The sequence below is a fragment of the Electrophorus electricus genome, unplaced genomic scaffold, assembly GCF_041902795.1.
Source record: "Electrophorus electricus isolate QZ-2024a unplaced genomic scaffold, ASM4190279v1 Scaffold145, whole genome shotgun sequence".
Taxonomy (NCBI): Eukaryota; Metazoa; Chordata; class Actinopteri; order Gymnotiformes; family Gymnotidae; genus Electrophorus; species Electrophorus electricus.
In genome coordinates this window covers 1-7,500 of record NW_027658426.1, presented here as the reverse complement: position 1 = coordinate 7,500, position 7,500 = coordinate 1, and positions in this window count along the sequence as shown.

Below are 7,500 nucleotides of genomic sequence, written 5' to 3'. Positions count from 1 at the left end.
GGGTCAAACTTCTTGAAGTGTGCCCAGGCCCAGAGCTACTTTGCTGGGCATGACTGTGTTTGACCTCTTGGGCCTGGAAGTCTGGTGGTAGTAGTAGTATGATTTAAAGGCACAAAGTGATTGAAGTGTGCCCAGGCCCAGAGCTACTTTGCTGGGCATGAATGTGTTTGAACTCTTGGGCCTGGAAGTCTATTTCTAGGCTTATATAAAGGGTCAAACATCTTGAAGTGTGCCCAGGCCCAGAGCTACTTTGCTGTGCATGACTGTGGTTGACCTCTTGGCCCTGGAAGTCTGGTGGTAGTAGTAGTATGATTTAAAGGCACAAAGTGAATGAAGTGTGCCCAGGCCCAGAGCTACTTTGCTGGGCATGAATGTGTTTGAACTCTTGGGCCTGGAAGTCTGGTAGTAGTAGTATGATTTAAAGGCACAAAGTGATTGAAGTGTGCCCAGGCCCAGAGCTACTTTGCTGGGCATGACTGTGTTTGACCTCTTGGGCCTGGAAGTCTGGTGGTAGTAGTAGTATGATTTAAAGGCACAAAGTGATTGAAGTGTGCCCAGGCCCAGAGCTACTTTGCTGGGCATGAATGTGTTTGAACTCTTGGGCCTGGAAGTCTATTTCTAGGCTTATATAAAGGGTCAAACTTCTTGAAGTGTGCCCAGGCCCAGAGCTACTTTGCTGGGCATGACTGTGTTTGACCTCTTGGGCCTGGAAGTCTGGTAGTAGTAGTAGTAGTAGTAGTAGTAGTAGTAGTAGTAGTAGTAGTAGTAGTATGATTTAAAGGTACAAAGTGAATGAAGTGTGCCCAGGCCCACAGCTACTTTGCTGGGCATGACTGTGTTTGACCTCTTGGGCCTGAAAGTCTATTTCTAGGCTTATATAAAGGGTCAAACTTCTTGAAGTGTGCCCAGGCCCAGATCTACTTTGCTGGGCATGACTGTGTTTGACCTCTTGGGCCTGGAAGTCTGGTAGTAGTAGTAGTAGTAGTAGTAGTAGTAGTAGTATGATTTAAAGGTACAAAGTGAATGAAGTGTGCCCAGGCCCAGAGCTACTTTGCTGGGCATGACTGTGTTTGACCTCTTGGGCCTGGAAGTCTATTTCTAGGCTTATATAAAGGGTCAAACTTCTTGAAGTGTGCCCAGGCCCAGAGCTACTTTGCTGTGTATGACTGTGTGACCTCTTGGCCCTGGAATTCTGGTGGTAGTAGTAGTATGATTTAAAGGCACAAAGTGAATGAAGTGTGCCCAGGCCCAGAGCTACTTTGCTGGGCATGACTGTGTTTGACCTCTTGGGCCTGGAAGTCTGGTAGTAGTAGTAGTAGTAGTAGTAGTAGTAGTAGTAGTAGTAGTAGTATGATTTAAAGGTACAAAGTGAATGAAGTGTGCCCAGGCCCAGAGCTACTTTGCTGGGCATGACTGTGTTTGACCTCTTGGGCCTGGAAGTCTATTTCTAGGCTTATATAAAGGGTCAAACATCTTGAAGTGTGCCCAGGCCCAGAGCTACTTTGCTGGGCATGAATGTGTTTGAACTCTTGGGCCTGGAAGTCTGGTAGTAGTAGTATGATTTAAAGGCACAAAGTGATTGAAGTGTGCCCAGGCCCAGAGCTACTTTGCTGGGCATGACTGTGTTTGACCTCTTGGGCCTGGAAGTCTGGTGGTAGTAGTAGTATGATTTAAAGGCACAAAGTGATTGAAGTGTGCCCAGGCCCAGAGCTACTTTGCTGGGCATGAATGTGTTTGAACTCTTGGGCCTGGAAGTCTATTTCTAGGCTTATATAAAGGGTCAAACATCTTGAAGTGTGCCCAGGCCCAGAGCTACTTTGCTGTGCATGACTGTGGTTGACCTCTTGGCCCTGGAAGTCTGGTGGTAGTAGTAGTATGATTTAAAGGCACAAAGTGAATGAAGTGTGCCCAGGCCCAGAGCTACTTTGCTGGGCATGAATGTGTTTGAACTCTTGGGCCTGGAAGTCTGGTAGTAGTAGTATGATTTAAAGGCACAAAGTGATTGAAGTGTGCCCAGGCCCAGAGCTACTTTGCTGGGCATGACTGTGTTTGACCTCTTGGGCCTGGAAGTCTGGTGGTAGTAGTAGTATGATTTAAAGGCACAAAGTGATTGAAGTGTGCCCAGGCCCAGAGCTACTTTGCTGGGCATGAATGTGTTTGAACTCTTGGGCCTGGAAGTCTATTTCTAGGCTTATATAAAGGGTCAAACTTCTTGAAGTGTGCCCAGGCCCAGAGCTACTTTGCTGGGCATGACTGTGTTTGACCTCTTGGGCCTGGAAGTCTGGTAGTAGTAGTAGTAGTAGTAGTAGTAGTAGTAGTAGTAGTAGTAGTAGTATGATTTAAAGGTACAAAGTGAATGAAGTGTGCCCAGGCCCACAGCTACTTTGCTGGGCATGACTGTGTTTGACCTCTTGGGCCTGAAAGTCTATTTCTAGGCTTATATAAAGGGTCAAACTTCTTGAAGTGTGCCCAGGCCCAGAGCTACTTTGCTGGGCATGACTGTGTTTGACCTCTGGGGCCTGGAAGTCTGGTAGTAGTAGTATGATTTAAAGACACAAAGTGATTGAAGTGTGCCCAGGCCCAGAGCTACTTTGCTGGGCATGAATGTGTTTGAACTCTTGGGCCTGGAAGTCTGGTAGTAGTAGTATGATTTAAAGGTACAAAGTGAATGAAGTGTGCCCAGGCCCAGAGCTACTTTGCTGTGCATGACTGTGTTTGACCTCTTGGCTCTGGAAGTCTATTTCTAGGCTTATATAAAGGGTCAAACTTCTTGAAGTGTGCCCAGGCCCAGAGCTACTTTGCTGGGCATGACTGTGTTTGACCTCTGGGGCCTGGAAGTCTGGTAGTAGTAGTATGATTTAAAGGCACAAAGTGATTGAAGTGTGCCCAGGCCCAGAGCTACTTTGCTGGGTATGATTCTGTGACCTCTTGGGTCTGGAAATGTGGTACTTTGAATGATTAAAAGAGTGAAACGGTCTGAAGTGTGCGCAGGTGTAAAGCAACCTTGCTAGGCATGAAGGTGTGACCTCCAGGGCCTGGAAGTCTGGTGGTAGTAGTAGTATGATTTAAAGGCACAAAGTGATTGAAGTGTGCCCAGGCCCAGAGCTACTTTGCTGGGCATGAATGTGTTTGACCTCTTGGGCCTGGAAGTCTGGTGGTAGTAGTAGTATGATTTAAAGGTACAAAGTGAATGAAGTGTGCCCAGGCCCAGAGCTACTTTGCTGTGCATGACTGTGTTTGAACTCTTGGGCCTGGAAGTCTATTTCTAGGCTTATATAAAGGGTCAAACATCTTGAAGTGTGCCCAGGCCCAGAGCTACTTTGCTGTGCATGACTGTGGTTGACCTCTTGGCCCTGGAAGTCTGGTGGTAGTAGTAGTATGATTTAAAGGCACAAAGTGAATGAAGTGTGCCCAGGCCCAGAGCTACTTTGCTGGGCATGAATGTGTTTGAACTCTTGGGCCTGGAAGTCTGGTAGTAGTAGTAGTAGTAGTAGTAGTAGTAGTAGTAGTAGTAGTATGATTTAAAGGCACAAAGTGCTTGAAGTGTGCCCAGGCCCAGAGCTACTTTGCTGTGCATGACTGTGTTTGACCTCTTGGCTCTGGAAGTCTATTTCTAGGCTTATATAAAGGGTCAAACTTCTTGAAGTGTGCCCAGGCCCAGAGCTACTTTGCTGTGTATGACTGTGTGACCTCTTGGCCCTGGAATTCTGGTGGTAGTAGTAGTATGATTTAAAGGCACAAAGTGAATGAAGTGTGCCCAGGCCCAGAGCTACTTTGCTGGGCATGACTGTGTTTGACCTCTTGGGCCTGGAAGTCTGGTAGTAGTAGTATGATTTAAAGGCACAAAGTGATTGAAGTGTGCCCAGGCCCAGAGCTACTTTGCTGGGCATGAATGTGTTTGAACTCTTGGGCCTGGAAGTCTATTTCTAGGCTTATATAAAGGGACAAACTTCTTGAAGTGTGCCCAGGCCCAGAGCTACTTTGCTGTGTATGACTGTGTGACCTCTTGGCCCTGGAATTCTCGTGGTAGTAGTAGTAGTAGTAGTATGATTTAAAGGTACAAAGTGAATGAAGTGTGCCCAGGCCCAGAGCTACTTTGCTGGGCATGACTGTGTTTGACCTCTTGGGCCTGGAAGTCTGGTAGTAGTAGTAGTAGTAGTATGATTTAAAGGCACAAAGTGATTGAAGTGTGCCCAGGCCCAGAGCTACTTTGCTGGGCATGAATGTGTTTGAACTCTTGGGCCTGGAAGTCTGGTAGTAGTAGTATGATTTAAAGGTACAAAGTGAATGAAGTGTGCCCAGGCCCAGAGCTACTTTGCTGTGCATGACTGTGTTTGAACTCTTGGGCCTGGAAGTCTATTTCTAGGCTTATATAAAGGGTCAAACATCTTGAAGTGTGCCCAGGCCCAGAGCTACTTTGCTGTGCATGACTGTGGTTGACCTCTTGGCCCTGGAAGTCTGGTGGTAGTAGTAGTATGATTTAAAGGCACAAAGTGAATGAAGTGTGCCCAGGCCCAGAGCTACTTTGCTGGGCATGAATGTGTTTGAACTCTTGGGCCTGGAAGTCTGGTAGTAGTAGTATGATTTAAAGGCACAAAGTGAATGAAGTGTGCCCAGGCCCAGAGCTACTTTGCTGTGCATGACTGTGTTTGACCTCTTGGCTCTGGAAGTCTATTTCTAGGCTTATATAAAGGGTCAAACTTCTTGAAGTGTGCCCAGGCCCAGAGCTACTTTGCTGTGTATGACTGTGTGACCTCTTGGCCCTGGAATTCTGGTGGTAGTAGTAGTAGTATGATTTAAAGGCACAAAGTGAATGAAGTGTGCCCAGGCCCAGAGCTACTTTGCTGGGCATGACTGTGTTTGACCTCTTGGGCCTGGAAGTCTGGTAGTAGTAGTATGATTTAAAGGCACAAAGTGATTGAAGTGTGCCCAGGCCCAGAGCTACTTTGCTGGGCATGAATGTGTTTGAACTCTTGGGCCTGGAAGTCTATTTCTAGGCTTATATAAAGGGACAAACTTCTTGAAGTGTGCCCAGGCCCAGAGCTACTTTGCTGTGTATGACTGTGTGACCTCTTGGCCCTGGAATTCTGGTGGTAGTAGTAGTAGTAGTAGTATGATTTAAAGGTACAAAGTGAATGAAGTGTGCCCAGGCCCAGAGCTACTTTGCTGGGCATGACTGTGTTTGACCTCTTGGGCCTGGAAGTCTGGTAGTAGTAGTAGTAGTAGTAGTAGTAGTAGTAGTAGTAGTATGATTTAAAGGTACAAAGTGAATGAAGTGTGCCCAGGCCCAGAGCTACTTTGCTGGGCATGACTGTGTTTGACCTCTTGGGCCTGGAAGTCTATTTCTAGGCTTATATAAAGGGTCAAACTTCTTGAAGTGTGCCCAGGCCCAGAGCTACTTTGCTGTGTATGACTGTGTGACCTCTTGGCCCTGGAATTCTGGTGGTAGTAGTAGTATGATTTAAAGGCACAAAGTGAATGAAGTGTGCCCAGGCCCAGAGCTACTTTGCTGGGCATGACTGTGTTTGACCTCTTGGGCCTGGAAGTCTGGTAGTAGTAGTATGATTTAAAGGCACAAAGTGATTGAAGTGTGCCCAGGCCCAGAGCTACTTTGCTGGGCATGAATGTGTTTGACCTCTTGGGCCTGGAAGTCTATTTCTAGGCTTATATAAAGGGTCAAACTTCTTGAAGTGTGCCCAGGCCCAGAGCTACTTTGCTGGGCATGACTGTGTTTGACCTCTTGGGTCTGGAAGTCTGGTAGTAGTAGTAGTATGATTTAAAGGCACAAAGTGATTGAAGTGTGCCCAGGCACAGAGCTACTTTGCTGGGCATGAATGTGTTTGACCTCTTGGGCCTGGAAGTCTGGTAGTAGTAGTATGATTTAAAGGCACAAAGTGATTGAAGTGTGCCCAGGCCCAGAGCTACTTTGCTGGGCATGAATGTGTTTGACCTCTTGGGCCTGGAAGTCTGGTGGTAGTAGTAGTATGATTTAAAGGTACAAAGTGAATGAAGTGTGCCCAGGCCCAGAGCTACTTTGCTGTGAATGACTGTGTTTGAACTCTTGGGCCTGGAAGTCTATTTCTAGGCTTATATAAAGGGTCAAACATCTTGAATTGTGCCCAGGCCCAGAGCTACTTTGCTGTGCATGACTGTGGTTGACCTCTTGGCCCTGGAAGTCTGGTGGTAGTAGTAGTATGATTTAAAGGCACAAAGTGAATGAAGTGTGCCCAGGCCCAGAGCTACTTTGCTGGGCATGACTGTGTTTGACGTCTTGGGCCTGGAAGTCTGGTAGTAGTAGTATGATTTAAAGGCACAAAGTGATTGAAGTGTGCCCAGGCCCAGAGCTACTTTGCTGGGCATGACTATGTTTGACCTCTTGGGCCTGGAAGTCTGGTAGTAGTAGTATGATTTAAAGGCACAAAGTGATTGAAGTGTGCCCAGGCCCAGAGCTACTTTGCTGGGCATGAATGTGTTTGACCTCTTGGGCCTGGAAGTCTGGTGGTAGTAGTAGTATGATTTAAAGGTACAAAGTGAATGAAGTGTGCCCAGGCCCAGAGCTACTTTGCTGTGCATGACTGTGTTTGAACTCTTGGGCCTGGAAGTCTATTTCTAGGCTTATATAAAGGGTCAAACATCTTGAAGTGTGCCCAGGCCCAGAGCTACTTTGCTGTGCATGACTGTGGTTGACCTCTTGGCCCTGGAAGTCTGGTGGTGGTAGTAGTAGTATGATTTAAAGGCACAAAGTGAATGAAGTGTGCCCAGGCCCAGAGCTACTTTGCTGGGCATGACTGTGTTTGACCTCTTGGGCCTGGAAGTCTGGTAGTAGTAGTATGATTTAAAGGCACAAAGTGATTGAAGTGTGCCCAGGCCCAGAGCTACTTTGCTGGGCATGAATGTGTTTGACCTCTTGGCCCTGGAAGTCTGGTGGTAGTAGTAGTATGATTTAAAGGCACAAAGTGATTGCAGTGTGCCCAGGCCCAGAGCTACTTTGCTGGGCATGACTGTGTTTGACCTCTTGGGCCTGGAAGTCTGGTAGTAGTAGTAGTAGTAGTAGTAGTAGTATGATTTAAAGGTACAAAGTGAATGAAGTGTGCCCAGGCCCAGAGCTACTTTGCTGGGCATGACTGTGTTTGACCTCTTGGGCCTGGAAGTCTATTTCTAGGCTTATATAAAGGGTCAAACTTCTTGAAGTGTGCCCAGGCCCAGAGCTACTTTGCTGTGTATGACTGTGTGACCTCTTGGCCCTGGAATTCTGGTGGTAGTAGTAGTATGATTTAAAGGCACAAAGTGAATGAAGTGTGCCCAGGCCCAGAGCTACTTTGCTGGGCATGACTGTGTTTGACCTCTTGGGCCTGGAAGTCTGGTAGTAGTAGTAGTAGTAGTAGTAGTAGTAGTAGTAGTAGTATGATTTAAAGGTACAAAGTGAATGAAGTGTGCCCAGGCCCAGAGCTACTTTGCTGGGCATGACTGTGTTTGACCTCTTGGGCCTGGAAGTCTATT